A 24272-nucleotide genomic window follows, 5' to 3' on the forward strand; every position below is an offset into this window, starting at 1 on the left:
TCCTGTTGGAACACCCAATTCTGTTTAAGTTTCAACCCTCTAACTGTTGATTTGAGGCAACGTTGAAGAATTTGGAGACAGTCCTCATCCTTCTTTATTATTCCATTCACTTTGTGAAGTGTACCAGTACCACTGGCAGCAAAACAGCCCCCCAACATAGCTCATGACTGTGAACAGTGATCCTGGTGTTCCAGCAGTTTTCAATTCATGACAGGCTCGAGCCTCAGAGGTTCCTCGGTTGTTGTTGAACATCCTAACCACATTCCTCTCATCTGAGGGTCTCAGTTTGGGTCTTATTCCAGACCTCAGCAAAGTAGTAACCAAACTGAATAACTTGTACTGACATACAATTGTTTGAACTGATGAGTTTGGAATCTGCAGTTGTTTAATAATGGCTCTAAGAGACCTTCACAACTTGTGTAAATCTTCTTAGATCTTCACTGAGTTCCTTGGACCTTACTATTGTTCTAAGTATTGATCAATCCATGAGTGCTGTCAAACAATCCTTTTTATGCTGCCAAAGAGAAACTACCAGTTGTAGCCAATCATGATCACTAACAAAATGTTAAGAGGCCTTGTCAAGTTTTCAACTTTGTAGAACTTCCAGCACTTGTGCAACCAAATTCGTGTTTTCAAAAGTCATTAAAGATGTCTTTTCCCAGAAATTCCTTCCACCCCAGAAAAAGAACAATTCAAAGAAATTAAGTCATGAAAAGCTCAAAGTTATTATAATATTTATGTCCAAGTTTGATGCCTGTAAACTTCTGACCACTGGTGAACTGTGGCCTTCAAATGAACTTAAAGTATCCAAGTTTGGCTCTAGTCCAGAACACATAATTTTCTTCCTGTCTTTACTTTTGTTGATCCCAACACAGACAAACCTGTGAAAAAAAAGACTCCAAAACATGGGCAGCAAGTTCCAAAGTACACACTACAGGTGTGAAACCCTGAAAGTGGAAACCAGGCCTTGTCCTGTAAAACTAGCTCCCAGTTGGGTTGGTTTTGGTTTCATCATGTTTGCAGGTTGTACGGTCCTGTTTCCTCCTCTTTCCCCTCACCCCCCAGTAAGTTGAGCCAGGTGTTTTTAACAGGCCTCTTCCTGTTAAAAGGGAGCTCTTCCTCCCCACAGTCACCTTGTACTCGCTCATAGGGGATCTTTTTATCAGTTGAGTTATTTCCGTAATATTGTAGGGTCTACACCTACTTCTAAATTGCATTGAGATGTCACTTATAAATTTAAATATCCACTTTTTTAAAAAGCCATTCATGAATTTATTCAGTGTTGTTACTGTAACACCTTTGAGGCTCTGTTTTTAACTAAAATACTGAGAAAATGTTAAAACTGTGTTGGCTTACCTAAGTTGAAAAGCTGTCGTCGGTAATCAATGAGATTGGAAAGCGACGAGCTGAGGCGTCTTCTCTGTGAGGAAAAAAAAGAAAGAAAAGAATACGTTAGGACATCGTTAAACTGTGGAAAAAAATAGTTTAACTTGTAAAATGCTTCTCCCTAAAAGAGGAGCTGTGTGTCACTGGGTCAGAAACAAGCCTAAGCTGCTTTAATTCACCAACATCTTTACATTTAAACCTCTGAATCCTGTCTAGCTAGTCCTGAATCAAATGAGGGGCGTTTTCTACATGACAGCTTTCATTTTGGACTGTGCTTGAAGCAGCCGGGCGTGAGACACGCGGACACGCAGCAGCTTAGCTCTGTCACCTGGAGTCTGCCGGCAGCGTTAATCCAATCGTCAGCGTGGCCTTTCCTCTCTTTTAAGCCGCCGCTGATGCACAACAACAAAGCCAGAGATGATCTAATCTATTCACAGTGTCAGCACGTGTGAATATTTTTTGCCTGTCTGGGTGTTTTATTTTCTCATTATGGGCTTGAGTGTCATTACAAACATTGTTTTATTGTTGTTGTTATTGCACATGCTTTCTTTTGCAAAACCATACGAAACAAATGGTTTTGTTCTCTAACAAGATCGTACTGTTTGGTTTCCTTCAAAAAAGCAAGATTTCCTTTTAATCTGTAACTGACTTTGTACGGTAAGTGGGTTATGGTGAGGTTAGCATACATTAGAAGTGATAATGGGGAAATTGTAGCTAGTTTGGCTCTGGTAAAAGTTGACAAAAACCAACTATCAGCACTTCTAAAGCACAACTCATTTCTTGAGAGAAGCAGATGTGGATCAAAAGCACCAAAACTGCAGTTCCTCTAATGGCCACTTGAGGGTGCCTCCAAAGGTGAGTCAATATCCATTGACGCCCATGTTAAAACTACAGCAGAAACATGTTTGGCGCCTGACACGAAAAACTCTTTCGGTATCGATTACTAATTTCAGTGTGTAAAGTTCTACAACGTGGTCGCAGTTTTTAAAATATGGTCGCAGTTTTTATGCGACCAAAAAAAAAAAAAAGAAACAGAAATCATTAGGATAGTTTCCAATTCATTTGTAGGGATGATAATATTCTAAAGAATAAATCAAAATAATTATCTTCCACAAACAAGTGATTACAAGAGCGTGCATGCCAACCAGACGCACTCCACCGGTGAGCTGCTTTTAAGATTTATCAAATTCTTGGATCGGACCGCTGGGGCTGAGCCAGGGGATGAGTTAAAGCTTAAGTCGGCCATGAAGAAACACAGATTTGCACGTTTGCTCTGCTTTGGGACTGTAAGGAGGCAGAACACAGAGCATCCTGTTAACATTAAAACAGTGTGAAAGGACCGTGGGGGAGTTCTGAAGCCAAAAACAGGCATTCGGAGAGAGACACCGAATGCAACAGAGGGCTGAATGAAGGAGAGAGAGGAGGGGAGAAGAGATTTTCCAAACAGGAAAGGGGGGGTGAGTTATTAGAGTAGAAAGAATAAGAGGGAAAAAAGTGGGGAAAAGATAACTCACAGAGGAGGAAAGACAAATATTTCAATTTTCTTTAAAAAAAAAAAAAATGCTATTAACCCATAATTGTGTGGTCATGCTTAACTTATCAGCTTTAGCCTTTAGCTATTAAATTATACCACAAGGTCTCTTGTAATTTAAGACATTTTCATTCGTCTGCTCAGTTGATGCACAGAGTAGGAAATGTATTTACTAATGCCAGTAATGCTTGCTGAAAACTATACTGCTATTTTAGCATTTTAAGGTTATAACCACATGTAAACTGTACAGAAAGCAGATTTTTATTATGAATGGTTAAAGTTTCTGAGTTACAGGTGAACTTTAAGTATTTCCCAAGCTAAGACTTTATACTTTCAATTATATGGAAACTCATTCCTGTATGTTTGTTTATATGTCTTTAATGATTCATCACCATATGCAATCAAATTACTAGTGGATAATCTCCTGGCCCTTATTTTGAAAACCCAGCCCTTGTGATTTCCCACCAGTCTGCTTGCTGGACAGGTTCCTGTTGTGGCTGTCCTCTTTATCATTCAGCTGCTTTCCAAGAACCTGCAGCTAGCAGAAAACAGTTTTCACAGGACTCTTTGTCCTTCCTCTGTAGCAGGGGTGGGCAACTCCAGGCCTCGAGGGCCGGTGTCCTGCAGGTTTTAGATGTGTCAGCTGTGACACAGCTGATTAAAATGGCTAAGTGACCTCCTCAACATGTCTTGAAGTTCTCCAGAGGCCTGGTAATGAACTAATCATTTGATTCAGGAGTGTTGACCCAGGGTGAGATCTAAAACCTGCAGGACACTGGCCCTCGAGGCCTGGAGTTGCCCACCCCTGCTCTATAGGAACCTCCTGGATTTAGTAAGTATACCCTTACTAACATCAGAGGTTAAGAATTAAGAGGTTAAGGGTACTGATGATTGATAAGTCTGAGCATCTCTATAAAAGCATTAGTTTTGTCAGTTTGCAGGTCAGTAGCATTCAGGTGTGTGCTAACACAATGCCACAATATTCCCAGGAGTGGACATTTCAGTAAATTCCCAATAACACCATAAATTCATAAATTTACCCTCAGCTCTCAATTCACCATAACAGATCGGTACACCAATCCATCTGCCAATCTCCTGCTCCAGTCAGACCCAGAGATGCTTAAACTCCTCCACTTTGGGCAGCAACTCAGCTATAAATCAGGCGGACGTCCTTGGGCTCCAATCCCCGGCTTCCAAAACTACCCTCTGGTACAATGAACATCAAAATTTTAAATATTTGCGCTTATTTTGCTTCAGTTCTATTTTTCTTTAATTAGTTATCCATCTGCATACAGACAGAGTAAGATAAAAGGCAGGCAGGCTCTCTGAAGAAAGGCAGAGAAAGAAAAATAAAACTAAGATCATACAGGAAGTAATGTCTCTTACAGAGGAGAGCTGCCCAGCCAGGGAGGCTTAGCCAGCAAGAGAAAGGGATGAAGGGAAAGAAAGAAACTGAGAGACGTATAGTTACAGCTCGGTCCAAAAATATCGGGAGCGTGACAGGAATAGAACCGCTGGACTGAGCACCACATGTTTTTAATGGTTACAGTAAATGATCCTGTCTCTCACAGCAGCTGCCCTGTTTATGAAACCCAAATGTTCCTCAGCACAGTTCATCATTCTTTTATTTTCAAAAGTACATCCCTCTTCATTACTCATGAGTAATTCATTATTAAGTACAACTTTTCCTCACTGTAGGATGAAACCAATTAACAGGAGTTGCTTAACTGAGTAAAAGAAGTATGTTTTTGGCCTTCTCATGACTGTCTCTTTGTCTCTGCAAAGCACCAGAATCAGCAACCACCCACTGATTTCCGCAGACTGCTTTTTAACAAAAACTATATATCTAAAGAGTTTCTTATCTTATCACCAAACTCATTAATTGAAGCTTTTACAGGATGATAATTTGACATCTTCACAATCTTATCAGTCATCCAAGGCGACAGTCAACCCACCAGTGCATCGTCTTCATCAGTTTAAAAACAAACAAAAGAACAAACTGCAGGGTGGAACAAACACGTCATTACTCATCAGCCTCTGGAAAGGTCGAACACAGATGACTAGACGCTTTTTGTGCATCCTGACATCCAACTTGACCCGCATACGCCTCCCTGGAGGAGGGAGTCCAAGTGGGTCAAACAGGGGGCAAACTGAGAGGAGACGGAGGAAGGATGGAGGAAGGTGGAGAGGGAGGTCAGAGGCCGACATAATCCACAGATTTGCCCTCTTCATCAGAAATGAGGCAAACAGGAAATTAATACTCATCTTAGTGTCGTGTGAAAGGCCCCGATAAACCTCACTCAACTTCTCTGAAATGAGAAGAGGCAAAAAAAAAAAATGACAGAAAGACGTTTCCAGAATTATCTGGTTGTGTTTTTAATTGAGCAGCCTCTCTGCATTATTGGCAGTTTCTAACTCTGGCAAATGTCCTCCAGAGTCTCAGAGATCCAAATCTGAATTTCACACTGAAGCCTTTACAAACATACATTAACTAAAAATCAGTGGAGAAGACACTTGATCCGTCTCACTTGATCAGGTCAATTTCGACATTTCTTCAAAGGCAATTAACTGATCTTAATGCTGAAACCCTGAGAGAAAGCTCACAATGAGCCATACTCTTATCCTATCCTTTGGATGCCAAGAAAACTCATAATCAAGAGGTTTTCCCCATCACAGCGTTCCCCCCTGAGCACAGCGTTAGCTCCAACCCCTCAACACCAAACCATGGCCCAGCCTGTACACGTCGTCGTTTGCAAATCTCAGATGGACTGCTTAAATTGCATCATTGTGCAAACAGTTGCTGCTGACTCTGCAAGCTGCTTTGCAACCCACTGTCGCTTCAGTTCTTTTACTTTAGAAGATGTCTATTGTACTTGTTGATGTAGCTTGTCAGTGATGCTTTACCCACCACCAGGTGGTCCAAGAACAGCATTTCTGCCACATATTAATTACTGCAGCTGGCATGACCAAAAATGACTAAAGCGGCCTTCATAGAGCTCATACCTTTTTTTCTTTTTTGCTTTCTTAACAATATGACAGATTATGATTAAGTTTGAAGGTTTGGCTGTGGCTCAGAAGGTAAAGCAGGCCATCCACCAATCAGAAGGTTGGCAGGCCGATCCTTGGCCCCTCTAAGTTATGTGCTGAAGTATCTTTGGGCACCCTGAGTTGCCCCTGATGTGAACATTAGGTTAAAAGTGCTTATGTATAGAAAAAAGCACTTGTATAATGACTGGGTAGCAAACTCTTTATTTTTGAAGCAGGGTTGTTTTAGAGGCAGGTTTTTATTTCTAATCCCTACCATCCACTGCAGGAAGATGTTTAATATGATTTCTGCTTCAGAGTTGGACATTTTCACATTGATGTCCATGGGGATTGACTCACTTTTGGAGCTGGCCCCTAGTGGCCATTGGCGGAACTGAAGTTCTTGGAACTTCAGCACTGGCAGATGTGAACACATCACTCAGTAGGTGAAAGACCAGAATTGTCAGTCCTGTGATGAGTAGATGATCTCACAACCTCCACAGAGGTGTCTTTAGAAGAAACACTGACAAGGATTACTTCTATTTTAAAACCACCTCTAATCATTTTCACTCTAGTTTTAAGAACAATCTCAGACAGTTTTTTTATGCAAAGCATCCATAAAGCACCTACAGGCCTGTATTTAGTGCCAAGGTTACTGAGGATAATGAGTATGGCTGCCACCTGATGACTTAGTAGCTTCTGCTCAACAGACTCCTACCTCCTCGAGCAAGTGCTAAAGGCTAAATAAAGACTGCACGATCGTGTTGCTTAGCAATGCCGCTGTACTTTAAATCACTAAAGTGCCACTCGATTCTTCAGTTTGATTTTTAAAACCCACACAAAGATTTTCCTGAAATAATAACGAAAACATGCTGCAGGAAACGTGTTGCTCTGTGGCAACAACGTGAGCGCTGAAGCTGCGGTCTGTGTTTGTGGCGTGTTTTGGTTCAACCTGGTGGTCCAGACAGATAATTTGACAGAGACTCTCCTCCAAGGTTTTCGCTTCCTCCCTTTTAACTTGGCCATCTCCCCCGCTTCCTCATCTATAATTCACACAGGCAACCTACCTCTCTCCCCCCACACACACAAACCTGTTCATACACACTCCCTCAGGCCACACGCAAACACGGGCATGTTTAATGCATCAAAGTCGCTATAGGAGTTCAAGGTGATATCCATTCTGTAATATGCTCAGATACTGCACAAAGAAATAATTCAAGACAAAACTTTAGAGGGAGTCTTTAATCCCCAATAAGTACGGCAAACTATGAGATTATGCTTTGCACTTCTTTAACGTTCCTCTACATCATTTTGGTGTCGATAACCATTTCACATTTGGCATTAAACGCTTACGACTTCTCATTATCTTTCCATCGCCGCTGTGTAATTGCCTCTATGATTCATTTCGCCTTATTCCAATCACGACTCTCCATCTAGTCCTGAACTCTTTTATTCTGCAGGAGACTCGTAATCAGTGCAATCACACAGTAGTAAAGAGAGCGAAGGAAGGTGGCAGTTTTCTAAACTACAGAAGAGCATCAGTGATCCCTGTGAAATCTACTAATGACTGTAGCGCCAGTTTGGAGATGAAAAGGTGTACCTGAATGTTTTTTCTTTGTTAAGCCACTTAACACTGACCTGTGAATCGTCCAAGCATAAAAAGCCCCTTTTGTTACAGAAACCCAATAATTTCCATTTCTTTAGTTGAATTTATGAAGTCAAATATTACACAGTTTGACAGGTAAATAGTATTTTTGCACCAACAAGATGATTCCCAAAGACCTGACATATCTCAGCATGGTGTGCAGTGTGTCCTTAAAAAAAATTGAGGAAACTGGATGAAATAAGTATTGGGCCTAAAAAACTATCTATAGCAGATGATCAGTAGCTAAAAGTTATACCCTGGTGAAACAGGAAAAAAATCCAACAATGACCTGACACAGGACCTGAGAGATACATTTGGACTTTCAGGTCTGATGGAGTGATGAAAAAAAAAAATCCACATTTTTTGGTTCAAATCATTGTCAGTATGTACAGTGGACTACAGAAGAGCAGTACAACAGTGAGCGTCTACAGCCATCTGTAAAACACGTTGGAGGGTCTGTCATGGTTTGGGGTGCATTTCAGCCAGTGGTGTTGGAGATCTTGCCAAAATTGGTGGAATTATGAACAGAGAAAAGTACCATCACTTTTTGATCCACTGTTAAATACAGTGGAACCCCGACTTACGGAATTAATTTGTTCCCGAGGGTCTTTCGTAAGTCGAAAATTTTCGTAAGTCGAAGCACCCATCGCGCCTTTTGAGTGAACAATAGGCTATAGGCTAATTGCTAACTGCAACAACAATACGTCGTTCAAGTGGAACAGCGAAGCGCAAGTACGAAAGCCAAGGGGTTGTCACATGATTCGGAAGGCATTGTGGGCATTGTAGGCATTCTGGGTTCAGCTAATCAGAGCCAGCGGATTTCGTTACGCGAGCATTTTGCCGTAACACGGGCAGAAATATTGCCGTTAAGTGCCTTCGTAACTTGAATTTTTCGTTAAATGGGGTATTCGTAAGTCAGGGTTCCACTGTACAATCTGAAAATCATCTGATTGTCAGCAGCTCAACTTTTCAGCATGACAATGATTGCAAACACACAAATACAGTAAAAGCATGGAACACTATCATGGATTGGCCTCCCCAGAGCCCGGACCTCAACATTATTGAAGCAGTGTGGGATCATGTTGACAGAGAACAGAACAAAAGGCAGAAACATCCAAAGAAGAGCTTTGAATGTCCTTCAAGAAGCCTGGAGAACTATTCCTGAAGACTACTTAAAGAAATGACAAGAAAGCTGCCTAAGAGAGTTCAGACTGTGCTGAAGAATAAAGGTGGTCACACCAAATATTGACTTTCAAGCTCGTTAGAGTTGTACAAACTCTGTTTTTTGCCTTATATACTGTATTTGCATGTATGTTTGCACATGTTTACAAAATATGAAGAGCACATTACTGCTGTCTCTTTTTTAACTTTATTAATGGCAGAGAGAAAAGAAACAGGGGAGATGACAGGCAATAAACCAAACAACAGTAGATGATATCTGTCTTCTACATAAGTCTGCAAACTTGTTTTAGCTTATGACCATTGGACCAAAGCTTCATTACAAGTTTCACATGACTGTGAATTATGAGGTGTGAAAATACAGCATTAGTTTGGCTCTAATTTTAGCGTAGGGGGTGTCACAGATACATTTGTGGGTCATAGTATAACTCAGAAAGGCTTTTCTTTTTCTAGTTCACAATTTCATCAGAAATTAATTATTTATCCTGAGACTCTGACTTCCCATTATTCCCAGTAGTGTTTTTTTTTACTCTAAATGAGTACTTAAAGTTATTTTTACTAAGAGCCACATACATTAACACAGTGGTTTACTACGTGCTATTTAGCACTTTCAAATTGTCACAAACACAGTCACACTCAGGTTTATGTAGCCATTTGTGCGAGTGACCCCTAACAGGCATGTGATAGGGGTGAAAACATAGAGAACTGAGCTTTCTAACACATGTTGTCAAGGTGCAACAAGGTGTATTTTTATCCACACTTTTAACTTTGGGTAGATTTTTGTGGGAAAGGATAAAAAGTAAACAGTGACTGAGAACGAAACTTAAAGGGAGGTCTTTGATGAGTATCCCAGTCAAATGCATGTATTGTTTGATTGTTTTCCTGGAATGAATTGCATAATGTGACGTCAGTTATCATCTGACAGCAAAACTTACAGTTATTTGATCTCAGTTAGCTGCTAATGTAACCCAGTGAAACCTGAAATCCACAGCAGGTAGGCTGAAATGTAAAATTTGCATCAGCTCACACTCTGTTATTAATTTCCTTTGACCTCCCCTACAGTTGTGGTGTATCTGCAAACCACTCTGCAACCCACCTTTGCCCCAGTTCCTCCTTTCACGCTGCATGACTCAGTGTTCTGTCTTACGTCACTGATGCCTGTTTTGTGTTGTACCCGGGATGTTTGTGTTGCTTCCTGCACAGAGCCAAGCTGCTAAATAAAAATTGCAGAAGGAAATACCGATCTACTTTTGACAGTTCCTGACTGAAACATTTATCGTAAGACGGCAACTGCAACACAGCCAAAACTCTGTTTTCTCCACTTTCCCTGTGGCTGAATGACAGACTTGTTTTACAGGAAACCAGTAGGAAAGTGTAGACCTGTAACATCCATGCAAATCTCTCTTTGTCATAATTTGAAATGTTAAAAAGCCACACAGGGAGGTATCACTGTACAGTGTGTGCAGGAGTCAGCCAGAGGAGGACTCAGTGGACCCAAGAAAAGATGCTTCGGAGCAAATTTCACTGGAAAAATAGGGCATCGTGCAATCCAGCTCTTTAAATGCATCCATTAAGTCTGATCCTTGAGTCAGGAGCCCCAGAGAAAAGTAATATCCTGTTTATGACAGGAAACAACAGGAAATGTGGTTTTGATTATTAGATTTAGTTGCTCCAGTAGCATGCTATTAGCATGAAAATAAGCTAGCAAATTTCCCATGTTTAGACTGAGTACAACAAGTAACCGCACAGTAACATGAGCTTTATAATGGATCGGCTCTTTTACTCACTGTTGAAGTACAGCAGAGAAGAGCATAAACACACATGCTTCCTACGTGTAATGCTCTCTGCCCTTCACATGACCTAAAAGCTTAAACATGTGCTCGTAGCACTTTCTCCTCTGTAAAGCAGGAGGGACCAGGTGCTGGTCTTTGTGCCTCCAAGACGACAGCTGCAGTTAACAGCGAGGACAGGTGGCTGAACTGATCTATATGCATTCACAGTATGTATATATGGAGGTTTTTAGTGGCCTCGGAGCATTACAAGCACATTCATCAATCAACACGCTAGCACAGCGCCGCCCGAAATGGTGCCCGGAGGCTGCGATTTTATTACTTTCACCCTGAGGAATGCAAAGAGGGTAAAAAACATTTAGGAGGAAGACTGCAGTTGTTACACAGACATTTCTGGTTAATCCTTGAAGCTTTTTAAAGTTTCCTTGATGGAAATATGCAGCTGAGACATAAGCTAGCCGCCAATGTGAACCTCTGCGATGATAATATACAGGAACTATTTAGTTCTTAGTTTGTGTTATAAAATCTACTCTGAACATCTTAAATGTCGCCCATGACAAATATATATCCACTTTACTGTGCAAAAGTCTTGAGCCACACCTCATGTCTTTATATTTTCATTTTTCATAGCAAAATATAAAGAATAAAAAGTAAATTTATAAATATAAAGTTACTAAAAGTAACCAATAAAAAGTGAAATGAGCAAACGCAATCTAAAAATTAACAGAAACTGAATAAAACTGAAAATGATCATGTAACGAGTTACATTATAAAACTATTAGACTTTAAACTAATGACTTACGCTGCTTTCAAAATCTGAGCGCATCTGAGGTTAAAAGGAAATTTTAATCTAAGTGAGATTCTGCTCAAGTCACTGAAATGGTCAGAAATTACAAAGCACACACACCTGACACCCTTTGAAGCTCAATGCTGTACACCTTTAGTCTCTGGGTTTTATTACCTGTTGTTGCTAGGCAGCTACTCACCTTGCTCCTTTTTATCTGCACCCATACAGAAAAATCTATATGACCTGTGCTGTCTCGACCGTCTCAGGCTTTCAAATGAGATGCCCTTTTCTCCTTTAATCATCTCATGAGGAGAAGATGAAACTGTCAGAAGTGGTTATCGCTGGGAATAACACTTCTGGTCAATCTGATTGCCCTAAAACTTCAACTAAAGCTGATTAAAAACGGCACCTCTTGAAGCTTCTGTTATTTTTAGCCTCTAACCTCATGCAAACTGAGATGAATTTTGCAAATACACCAAGTTCTGTTTTCTTTAAATCGTCCACCCAACACCCAAACTGACGGGATGCTACCTCACGTCATCTGCCTCCTCTGAGTGTTTTCCACTATGCAGCATCGTCACGCATTCCTCAAATACGCTACCAGCCAGTTCACCGGCTCTGCTGCAGTCTTCCCCCCTCCCGCCCCTGAAATAACAAACTGTCTCCTATGGCTCACCTCCTCTTACAGCTTTGGCATCTAGCTTCATGCGCATCAAGTATCACTTGTCAACAGTCACTTCAGGGCTTCCTGTCAAAGTCGAGGGACTCCCGTGTTCCTGTCTCCAACACTTTGCCTCTTCAAATTATCCACAGCACGCATTAATCTCTGACAGGGAGGTATAAAAACACTGCAGCCTGAGAGGCAGATGTTGAGAAATGCTGGGCGACTACAGCAGCTCCTGTGCCAGCTGGATAATCAGCCTAGAATTTATTTCTCCCCCTAATGACGAAGAACCTGATTAAGAAGTGTGGAAAAAGTTGCATTTTGTATTGTTAAATACCCAGGCTCAATATCCCTGCAATTTGGGATTAAATCTACAGTTTAGGCATATTTGTTTTGTAGTTGAAGATGTCATGAAGAGAAAACAGTGCCTGTCTTTTCTGCGCTTGACTTCGCTGTGGCACCTACATTTATCTCCGTTACAATTCAAATGCCACGCTGACTAACAGCAACGAGAAGCATTGTGGTGTTGACTCTTTCTCTCTCCCACTCATTTTGCCCTTCAAGCATGGCAACAGTTGGTTAACTGCCTGCTGCGCCCTCTTCTGAAGGCATGAGCTTGGCAGAACCGGAAGAGGGATGCAGGAGGAGGGAGGAGGAAAAAAAAGGGAAAGAGAGAGAGGAGGTGCTGGGTGACTGGGGGACAAGCTGTGACCCCAACAACAAGGACAGAAAGAGGGCGCATCCGCCCCCCTCGTCCTCCCCGCCTCAGCCCTGGCATGTCATCCCAAGTTGGTCCCAGAAAGCAGACAGCTCGCCTGAGAGCTGCCCAGCAACCGTGCAAGCAGACGGAGACAGAGATAGGCGGAGAGAAAAGGGGGTTCAGGGAGGGGAGTGAGGGGGCGTCATGTCACTCTAGATATGACAGACATCGCGGTGACTTCCAGCACGCAGTTATACAAGCATAACGTTGGCTGAGAACAAGGCAGAAACAAAAGTAGGAGGGTGGCACAGCGGTGTGGTGGTTAGCAGCGTTGCCTCACAGCGAGAAGGTTCTGGGTTGCTGCGTGTTTGCCCTGTGATGGACTGGAGACCGGTCCAAGGACTATATACATATAAATATATATAAATATGTGAGTCACAGGCCTACGCCCATCTTTTATTTACAGTTTATACTGCAAACTGCCCGAGGCCAACTGTCCACTATAAAAAGTAAGGGAGGAAAAGGCTTATTATATATAAACACCGGTGCATGCCACTACACACCCATGTTACAGTACTGTCTGCCCCGTTGGTGCTGCTGGGAAAATATGCATAGTAGATGTTGTTTAGATATAAAAAAATACCAGCTCATTTTTGTCCATTGCTCGGTGGTTGCCAGGCAATAATCACAATTTCTCATGCATAATGCAGTTTTTGTAGGTATAATTCAAATGTTATTGTTGTGAATTTAAAAGGATAGGATGCTTTACTATGTTTTCACAGGTGCATAAATGCTAAAAACAACAGACTGTTGCTCAATGACAGGATGGCTTCATTTTATCTGATATAGATAAGAACCTTCATGGTCTTAAGATGAACCTGTGTGCCAAGATCGGTTGCTCAACTCTTGATGATATGGGAGGAGTTTGTGGACAAAGAAACAAACCAACACACAGAGAAACAGAGATTTGGTGCATTATGGTGAGATTAAGACTATTAGAAGTTTGTTTATCTACCAAATGAATATGGAGTGGTTTATTGTCCCCTTGGATGGTGCCACAACACGAAAGAACAAAACAGATAAAAGCAGGAGGCGGAGGAATAAACAGTGGAAAGGACAAAAAGAAAGAAAAGAGAAACAGAAAAGATAGAGTGGGAGAAAAAAAGGGCGCTGCATCGCCACCTGCTCCAAAAGTCGATCGAGCCGTCAGCAAACTTGTGACAGCCAGCTCAGCCGGCGCTGACAGGCAGCGTAATGCATCCCGCGGTCTCGCTCGGCTTGGTGTCGCTCCCACTGAGAAACCACCAACAATCTGTTGGCTATGAGTCGCTAACCGCCAACGGCCGCATGCCATCACAGCTACAGCCTCTAAATAGAACCCAATCAGCATTATTTCCAAGTGAAATAAAGCTATAAAAAAACAGAAGATCAGGCTTTTAATATCTCGGTTTTGCTGGCACACACAGGCACACAGCAGCAGCAGCAGCTCACCCTGAGCGAACCGTGGTGACTGAATAATCAGGGGTGTCTAGACGAAGGACGTCACAAAGACTAAAGGTCACCAAACCAGAGGAACAACAGCCCCTGGCTTATCACAGCATCACTTTATTCACGCCGTACTTCGAATATGTCAGCAGCAAATATTCTCAATCTGTGCCAAACAAAAGAGAGATGATACCCGGGGAGATCCTGATTAGAGATCATAAGCACAATCAGACAAGGAGGAGGAGAAGAAGAAAGAAAGAAAGCCGGCACTTTGCCTCCTGAGACTTTTAATTTTCCTTTTTTTCCCCAGCCTGTTTAATACTGAGCATGCACATCACATTTGGAGCTGTAAAAGCAGCTAGAAAGGGACTACATAATATAATACACAGCGTCTTACCTGGTGGGGCAGTTATTCCTGCTTTTTGTCTGCAAAGAGGACACAAGGGGGGAGGGGGCAAGGCAGCGGCTTCTGCAGAGAAAGAGAGAGGAAAACGAAAAGAGATGAGAGGCGGGAAGAGGAGAGAGCAGGAGTCAGAGGGGCAGCGCCACGCTGACAGAGAGATGCCTTTTTGTCGGCAAGCGGAGCCGGCGAGCACGCCGCTGCAGATTACGCACTCCCTCTCATCCACGCACACACACACACACACGAAGACCGGCACACTGCCTCGCAAAGATCTCCCCTTCACCAGCACGCACACACATACAGATAGTGCTGCAGACAAGCCAGTGTCTGCATTACATTGGGGTTGGGTGGAGAACAGGGGAGGGGTGGAGATGTATACAAGAAGTGTGTGTGTGTGTGTGTGTGTGTCAGGGCTACATTAATTCATCTTTGAAAGGGATATGAAGCTCATCAAACCCCCAGAGGGAATTAAGTTCCAACATAAAAGACCATCTCCATCCAAGAAATTTCCAGAAGTGCGTTTCATTCTCTTCCCTGTTTATCTCAGCCCTACACATTACAAATGCATGAAACATTTTAACATGACAGTATCTGTGTGTGTGTGTGTGTGTGTGTGTGTGGAGGAAAGGAGGGGTGCAGGGTTTGCCCCTGTGGTGAATAATTGCTCTGTCCTGGTGCTCATTTGCAGGCATGGCCAAGTGCAGGAGCAGCAGCACCGAAACAAAGACAGCGAGGGGGAACCGGAGGGTGAGGTGGGGGGATGTTTGTAGACTGCAGAGGCCGGACCAGCAGAGCAGAAGCACACACAGCCCGGTTTCACCAAGCCTCCGACCTCAAACCGCACGAAATGAAATATATTTAGAGTGGAGAGACTAACAATGGTCTCGGGTCAATAATCCATCACGTGAGCTACTAGAGATGTCAAAGATGTTAATAAATACAGGGATTATGGAGCTGAGCGCTGGAGTGGCTAAAAGACTGAGTGAGTGCAAATTTGAATAATTGGAAGGGTGAGCGGATTTAATGAAAACAAACGACAGGTTCAGAATTTTTTTCCATGTCTTGGTTCCAAATTTGTTGCTACTCAATCAGGTCATAGCAAAAGGAACCAATGACTTCCTAACGTGACTCTAATATACGTCATACACATATACAATTAGGAATATCAGCTAAGCCCTCAACCACACGCACCTAGAGACTGGTTGGCAACCCCTGGACATCCTCTGTTGCTAGGGAATGATGCTTATTCCCTGACCTGAGTGCAGCCAGAACCTCATAGATTTGAAACAGAAATTTAGGAATTCCTCGACAAATAGTTACAGACTTGCTGCAGCACAGCAGTTTAAGTACAAAATGACAGCCTTACTATCCAGCCTTTAATAAAGGAACATAACCAGAATACAACCAGTTGCCAACCAGTTGAATTGAGTGTCAAAGACGAGTCACGCTCATCTGCGTAGACAAACTCAGACTGACTGCAATAAGGTGACAATCAGTGTTCATAAACTAGGTGGCAATTATGTGTAAACCTTCATCAATGTGAGAGCAACTGCAGTCACTTTGAGTCAGATTGCGATTGTTGCCTTCCTCAAAGCAATCCGTGGCAATCACCATCCATCCAAAGTGGTCGCCCAGAGGCCAAGAGTGGTTCCTCTCTGGGCAGCCAGGTGGTTGCTGGTTTCTGATAGCAAAATATTCATTAGCTAGTCATTAGCTAGTAAACATGGGAGCGCATTCAATGACTAAAGACTAAAGACTTGTTCTAATAAAATCCAACCGCACATCCATTGCTTCTAATCACAGTTAGCAACTTGCTAACCAATATAGGAGCGTTTAATGTCTAATGATCTGGAGTTTGTGGAGACCAAACCTGAGCTAAGCTTACAGTAAACAGTAAACAGTCAATCTTTGATACAGGGCCTTGACTTTGCAATATAAAATCTAAAATGTACATGTTTACAGTTTCTATAAGATGACAAAAAATGCTATAAAAAGTTGATGGTCTTTATTCTGAACATAAGCATTTTTAAAGGACCTATCCTTCAAGGAGCCAATAAATTAAGCCATTAAAGTAAAACCAGTACAACCACATTGATGTCAAGAGACACTCCCTGACATGATCGCCAGACCTCGGAGGCCAGTGAGGTCGATGTGAAGCTGAATCTCAAAGGACGGAGTCATTACGGTTTCCAAAACCACTTTAGAAGTTAGAGGCTGTGCTCCTTCCACATCCTCTCTTAGGCTCCAATGTGAAAAATTATGATATCAGCAATATATACCGGCCACCCTGCTCTCTGAAGATTTTCTTTTGGTAATTGAAAAACCAATATCGGTTGACCACAAGCAGAAAGAGCCATCAGCGTGAGGCTATAATCAACCTGTCAGCATCGAGGTCTGGATCAAGTTTAAAGAAAGCAAATGAGACATTTAAAATGACAGCTGAAAAATAATCTCAGTGTCAAATTAAAATATGAGCTCATATTCAGATTTCACCTCTTCGGGAGGGTTCAGTGCTCATCATGAGCCCAGCAACAAAGCAGATCTGTCAGTGTTTGAAGTCCAGAGAGAGACGGAAGAGATAAGGAGAAAACTGGATGGAAGGAGAGACGAACAGAAGGAATGAAAGATCGGGGGAGGGAGGCTCAGACGGCCCTGTCAACGCCTCCAGCCTTTAAAGAGGCCGTGCCAGCACCGATTAGAGACCAAGCCTGGACCGGAGCTGCAGAGCCAGCTAGCACAGTCCGGTAACATCTAATCTCCCAGAAAGCAGATGTCGGTTGCGCTAACGCCAATATGCCACAGCCGTACTGTCAACAAGACACAGCGACAGGCAGATCACTCGTCATGTTGTTCACCCTGTGTTTAAGCTGCACACGTGGTTGGTAAAACAAATCAGTGCAAACAGGCCTCAAATCTCCAGACTGATCCAACATTAACAGCCAGGTCGATCTCACTGCACTGTTGGTCAGTGAAGGTTGTGTTAGGCTTTCGGCAGTAAGACTGGGACAGAGCCAAGTCATTATGATCTGGTTTGGCCGAACTGATCGCCGTGACTTCTGTGCAATCACCCCGGGCTCCTTCAGCTAGACGTGGATGATTTGGTCCTGTATGAAGAGCTGCTGGATATCCCTGGACAACACCCAAATCATCACAAGAATAAGGCTGGAAGAAAAGTCTTCTAAATAATGTAATTTCAAGATGTACCTCCTCCGATCGAGTCTCTACCTCTTGCCTTTAAAGCAAACACCTGCCAGATTGGAAGCTGAACGCACACATACGCAGACAGGGATGGATTAGCACTTGAGGGAGGCTCTAAAGCAAATTACTGCAGTGTGAACTAATTCAGCATCATCTGCTTCTCCACGATAACAACCAGCTGCTGACTATTACTGGAACTGATATATATTCAGACTTGCCTGAGTACCGTCATAAGATACACAAAAGATGTCAACTCGTCTTCTGAAAGCATGACTCGAGCTTTTAGAGGAAAAACAAAATGCAGCACTAGCACAAATTACGTTTGGCTGAGCGAGCAAATTTACTGCAGGTGCTTCGAGGACAAAACAGCAGCGATGGCGGCCTCGGTGCTTCTGTGTCATTAGGGCTGTGATTGCGGCTCCATTTTATTTCGTATAACTCAGACTGCTGTAGCTTATGAGAGTGCTGAGAGGAGTTAATATGAATGCAGATATCGATTAAAGATTACTGCAAGTGCTTTGGGAAAATGAGGTCAAACAAGTGTGAGGATAAAGGGAACGTGGAAAGCTAATCTTAGATTTAGACGTTCCATCGATGTTTTCTGACATTTTAAAGGCTATGAGATGAATCAGGATAACAAATGACAGTTTAAAGAGGCAGTATAATTTTTTTATTACGGCACATCTATAAAGCTGTGTAATGCACAGGCTAAGATGTCTGATGCAACTTGGTCAGACAGATTACATCCATCAGGGTGAGGCTATAATCTCCTGTGATTGGTTGTTTCACTGTCCGGAAACATTGGAAAGAGGTGGCATAGCAGCTACATGGGTCAGTTTGGAAAACGTTATTTTATTAATCACACCCTGAAATCACAAGTGGTTCCAACAAGCATCCACTGTAAGGACTGGTTTGTAAAAAAAAAAAATCAAACAACAGTCTCAAAGCTCTTTGTCCAAGCAAGAGCTCAAACCTCGAAGTCATCAACATTACTGACAAAAAAAATGTAGCAAACCCACACACTCCAAGGTATTTGTAAAGACATTTCAGCTTTGCTTCAACACAAGATTTAACCCAACCAAGCACCAAAGCTCTTCTGCAGGTGAAAATCTTCATTTGAAAAGTAACATTTTTGCAGTTTGTTTACTCGATGATGATTTTTCCTTGCATTCGCTTTTAGCGTTATGTCAATGCTAAACAGCCCAGGCCCTCTCTTATTCAGAATTCCCCAACGGCAGCTGCCTCTACAAATGTAGAGGTCTGACAGACTCCAAATCCAGGACTGCATCTCACAATGGCAATCTTTGCTATGCTGCAGGCTCGAGGACTGCTCTAACCAATGAAGAACTGGTGCTTTTGCAGCTACGAGTTTATCTAGACTGCAGATCCATCAGTAGGATGAAAGAGTAACCATAGGTTTCCTAAGATAACGGTTTCTGTTGTTTCCTGATTAAAAGTAGGGCTTTGCCATATTGTATTTCCTGATACCGGGCAGCAATAATACCAGTAGAGATTTTTCCCTGATATAAAAATGTGATATCATTGTTATAGCAGCCTTTAATAATAATTGAGTCCCTGGAGCGGAAGCTACTTTAACATCCTCCAGCAAAACACAGTACACTACAAAATATGCAAGAAAACTTCTCCAACTAAAGACGGAAACAATATTCATCCTTCACTTGCACCATAAACGAACCATTTACTCCAGCACTCCATTTTCCTGATATAATTTTGAGGCTATATCACCCACCTGTAATTACAAGGAAGGGTGGATCTAACTGTAAAACCTGCACGTTCACTGGCTAATGACTGACGCTTTATTAGCAAGTGAGCATATGGTTTGATGCTACAGATAATCCTCTATTTTGAAACGTATAAACTAGTACGATTAAGATGTAAATTATTGAATATGATCCAAAATAAGGGAGTGCACCTATAAACTCAGCAGGATAGTGTTTAGAGAGGTCAAGACAAAAAGTCATTTTACCATTTTTATTAATTTATCTTTTTTACAGCCACAGCTATCGCCATCTGGTGGCCTTGAGATAAAATGAATCTACATCTACAGTATGTTTTATAAGGTCTATGGAGGCAGTTGATACTTGCTCTGTTGATAAATTTATACAAACAGCATTATTTATTCATTGATCAAATTTCCTCTAGAATGAAGGGGAATAGAAGAGTTAAATATGAAATAGTGGAAATACGTAAGTAAAGTCCCAGTAGAGACGAACTCTTATCACAAAGAGAGTCACACTGGGTAAAAGAGTGCAAACATCTCAATCAGGAGGCCAACTTCACAGTGAAAGAATTAATTTCAATAAGAGAGCAGTGATAACGATTTAGAGACTCTTTTATACCTTGCCTGGCTCTGGAAGACGATCAGGTAAGTCTTCAGTCAATAACTAATCATAGCAGACACAACAATGCTAAAACCCTCAAGCCCAATCTAAGAGTCCAAGTCTTTTTTAGTATTTTGGCCTGCTTTATAGAAAAAAAATAAAGGTTGCATTCATATGTTTTCTCTTACCAAACTCCACGCTAATACTTTCACCCAGACGTGGACCTAATAATCGCCTGTGTTGGCACAGTAATGGCTGAGGATTGGATCACCGCTAGCATCAGCAGGACGGCGGGAGCAATCTCCTTTCCAGCACGAGGCTGACGTCCAATTCAAACAACAACAACTGCTCCATTTAGCTCAAAATAGAGGAAAACACAGCGGCATCTGCTTGTTTTGTTGTTTGCTTTAAACACGTAGTAAATTTGATTTAAGACCGTGGAAATCTAATTACTCAAATCCCTGCTGATTTGACTGTCTGTTTAATGGTTAGCAGGAAGTCATCCGTCCCAGACATCACCAGAAATCAGTCATATTACATGTAACTTTGTCCAATGAGGTTAATTATGATTATTACATTAAAGTCTCTCCTTTAGTACAATATCAATTTGATAAACTTCCTCAAAGGTTTCTCTGGTTTTAAGTCTAACTCTGCCTCAAATTTGCCTATTGGAGAAAATTTTCTCCCCTATGTTTCTGCCAAGGCATTCGCTTCTTGATGTTTGCTTTAGGACGCTTTGATGTTAGAGGTCAAAGGTGACTCTGTTCAGACCAAACACATGAGCTGATCCGCTCCATCCCTTAAGAGCCTTCTGTATATAGACACAACAGCGTGACTCCCACAAACACCACTGCGTGACACCTTATCCGAGCCCTGTGCGCTGCAGGCAACATAATAAGTCATTAGACATCCACTGATTTCATACAAAGACAATTATTCTGCACAATCCTATAGCTCACAAATTTTCCTTGCTTTATATTCATGTCTGGTAACATCCTAATTTCAGATTCCAACTATCTGCACTTCACTTAAGATTTTTAGGTTAATCTGTTGCTGGTTCACACCATCCATCCATGTTCTACCATTTCTCTGGGCCTGATATGGAGGGGCATCAGTGTTAGTAGAAATGCTAAGACTTGCCTCTTCCCAGCAATAATTTTCCACCAAGCTCCCTAGTCAGTCGAGAGACATAATCATGGCATGTCCTTGGTCTTCCCCATTCTCTTAGTGTTTGGACATACATTGAAAAAAATCACTTGGAAATTGTTGAGGACCCAGCCTAATCAGATACCAAACTACCTTTCCTGGGTGGCCTTCTTTTGCTGTATCTAAGGGTAAGCCTGGAGTCCCTTGAGACGCAGATCATTTCCATCACATCTCTTACCAGTTAGTGAGAGTAGGAAAGTACAGTATGAGTAAAAAATTAAACTTAAAAAAGGGGTTTTCTTAACTTCAGCACAAATGCAGGTCTCTATCAGCATGCTTTGTGGAATTTCCAGTCATCTTAGGAAACATAATAACATGGTTAAGCTTACAATGACAGCTTCAGTCATCAGCAAAGGTAACTCTACACTTAAAAGCCACAGATTCTGTCAGCAAAATGTTCGATTCAGCTGTTTAAACCTTCAAAACTTCAATCTCAAATTCCAATGCCCTGTTCGGGTCTCCTTGAGGAGCTTGACTTTTGCTCCCCACCTCATTCACTTAGTCTAAACTCTGCAGTGAAGTACACCAGACACCAGTCAACACTTTAAGGAAAAAAAGAAGAAAAATCTTGTCCTTCTGTTGAATTTAAGCCTTGACTGCCTAAAAGCTACTTCTGTCACCATCTGTGCTTCTATGTAGTCATATATTGCTTTCCGACCTACAGGAACATTTTCGTAGTTGCAGTGATTTTAATAGCTGTAGTACGGTCTCAACTCGCTGTAGGAGCAGAATGTCTGTGAAAACTGTTCTTTTGTGGTCTTTTTTTAGCTGCTACTATAAAGTAGATACTTTATTAGCATGAGAAGAGTCTCGCACATGGATACAAGAAACTATAACAGTCAAACAAATGTTTGCTTTTCCTTATATACTGCAGATAGCGGATGCTCATATTAAATACCCAAATAACCACACGAGTTTTTAAGAAAATGAATGAATTAATAAAATGAATTAATCTCTGTGAGTCAAAAGCTCAGGATGCAGACAGTGTTTTCTACTCTTGAATCTACTCTGTGACACAAAGGGAAACCAGTGATTGGAGACTGGGCATGACCAAAAATAATAGGACACTGTTAATCTGGGATCTAGTAGCCTCTGATGGGGTTGCTTTGAAGATGGGGACGAGGTCTGCAACAAGTTGCAGTCAGTTGCTGTCTTCATGCATTATTGTATGGAGACGGTGATAAATAGCATGGACGCAGTCTGCTAATTTTGCTATCAGTTTGTGATTGGATGTAGTTACATTGGCAGTTACATGCAATCTGTTTGTGATAATACAGCGATGAACTGTGATGAAACAGTGAAAAACAAAAGTCTGTTGTTGTTTACATGCAAAGATATTCACATTAACTTCTTACATTCAGAGTCCAGCCACAAACTCATAGATTTGAACCGGAAATACTAAAAATAGTAACTATAAATAGTGACATAGTTGCTGCAGGATGCCAATTTATCTGCAAATTCAAAAAGGGGCTTGGGAGTCTTGTTTCTCTATTCCAAAGAGACGGGTCACAGAAAAGCTGTACTCATCTGAACCGACTGACTCAGATTGATTGCAGCATGCTGGCAATTTGTCTGCATTTATAAATTAGACCAGTCCAAGTCAGACCACAACTGTCTGGAAACAGGTTGCCTCCCGCCAGGTGATCTATGCATTCGCCCTGTGAAAGTGATACCCCAGAGGTTGAGGTTGAATGTTCACTCTCTGGGTAACCAGTTGGTGGCTGCAACTACTTGCAGTTGGCTGCCAAATGCAAAAAAGTTAGATGCAATCACCCAGCCACCACTGATTTTTTTCCAAGTCGTGAGCAGGCTGGCGTCCTATTTTTACTCTGTTGTGACTGAATTGTTTAAGGAAGGTGGCAGGGAGTTAAAATGCGACCCGAAGCATCAAAGAATAAGATAAATAAGGATTCTTTTGAATTGCGACTCACAAAAAGCTACTCTATTAGGGTCCAAAAATAAAAAGAGCTGGTGATAAGCAAAATCAATCCCCTTTCACAGCTGCCTTAAATATAAAATAAAACATTAAAAAATGACCAACAGTGAAGACCAGGCCTTATTGAGCCAATGTGAGGGTGAAAATAAAACATATTGACTTGTCAGAGCCAATTATAAAAATCATTATGAACCAAAGACTGACTATCGCCCCACAGTTGCTAATATAATGTGAAAGCTAGAAGGAACAAAACATGAAGAAACGAAGGCATGTTGTTTCCAGAGGACCTGTCTAATGGATGGTTACTTCCTGAATTCCTGTTTCATGCTCTGCAACATCAGTTATTCAGTCTAACAAGCTAAATGCTTTAATGGTTGGCATGAAAACAGATTGTTTTTCCTCTTGACAAACAGTAGAGCATATCTGCCTCCACAAAGAGGGTGCCTTACTCTTTTTACATCCACACGCCAGATGAACTTTGATCCATTAATGTTTTAGGAAAGCTAAACTGTTTATTATATTGACACAGTCACCCTATCATTATTCAAAGAGCACAACTGCAAGAAGGTTGGTGAAAAGCTCCTGAGAGCATAAAAGCCTGAGTGGCTTGTCAAAGTGCAGCCTTACTTGTTTGCCGCTGCCAAGAGTAAATAGCAGGCAGTCCATTTGCCAAAAGAGAGCGTCAGACCATCTCAATGACCGGCTTGCCATTCATAACAAAAACCTCAAAATGTGTCCTGTAACTTACAGTGAGTGCGTGGGAATGTCCAGTGCTGTGCAACAGTTGGACCACCACAGGATAACATATCGAGTGTGATGGATTTTTCCCTTTACCACCCAGCAGGAAGGCCTCACGGGGGTATATATTGTCCCATCATTCACATAATACATGTACACACACACACACACACACACACACACACCCCCTCCCACATTGGCAGGCTAAAGATGGCCTGAGTGCGCTACTCTCGGACTGTCATTCCTCTCAGATATGAG

At 41.9% G+C, this 24272-nt stretch overlaps 1 protein-coding gene across 1 annotated transcript in view; it reads right to left on the reverse strand.

Moving 5' to 3' along the window:
- Positions 1–24272, reverse strand: part of LOC100701849 (microtubule-associated protein 2) — a 76501-nt gene that overhangs the window by 33994 nt on the left and 18235 nt on the right. Inside the window, 2 exon segments of the mRNA XM_025902940.1 lie at positions 1357–1420; positions 14589–14660. The gene's annotated coding sequence lies outside the window, so the exon portion shown is untranslated.

The sequence above is a fragment of the Oreochromis niloticus genome, linkage group LG23 (genome assembly GCF_001858045.2).
Source record: "Oreochromis niloticus isolate F11D_XX linkage group LG23, O_niloticus_UMD_NMBU, whole genome shotgun sequence".
Taxonomy (NCBI): domain Eukaryota; kingdom Metazoa; phylum Chordata; class Actinopteri; order Cichliformes; family Cichlidae; genus Oreochromis; species Oreochromis niloticus.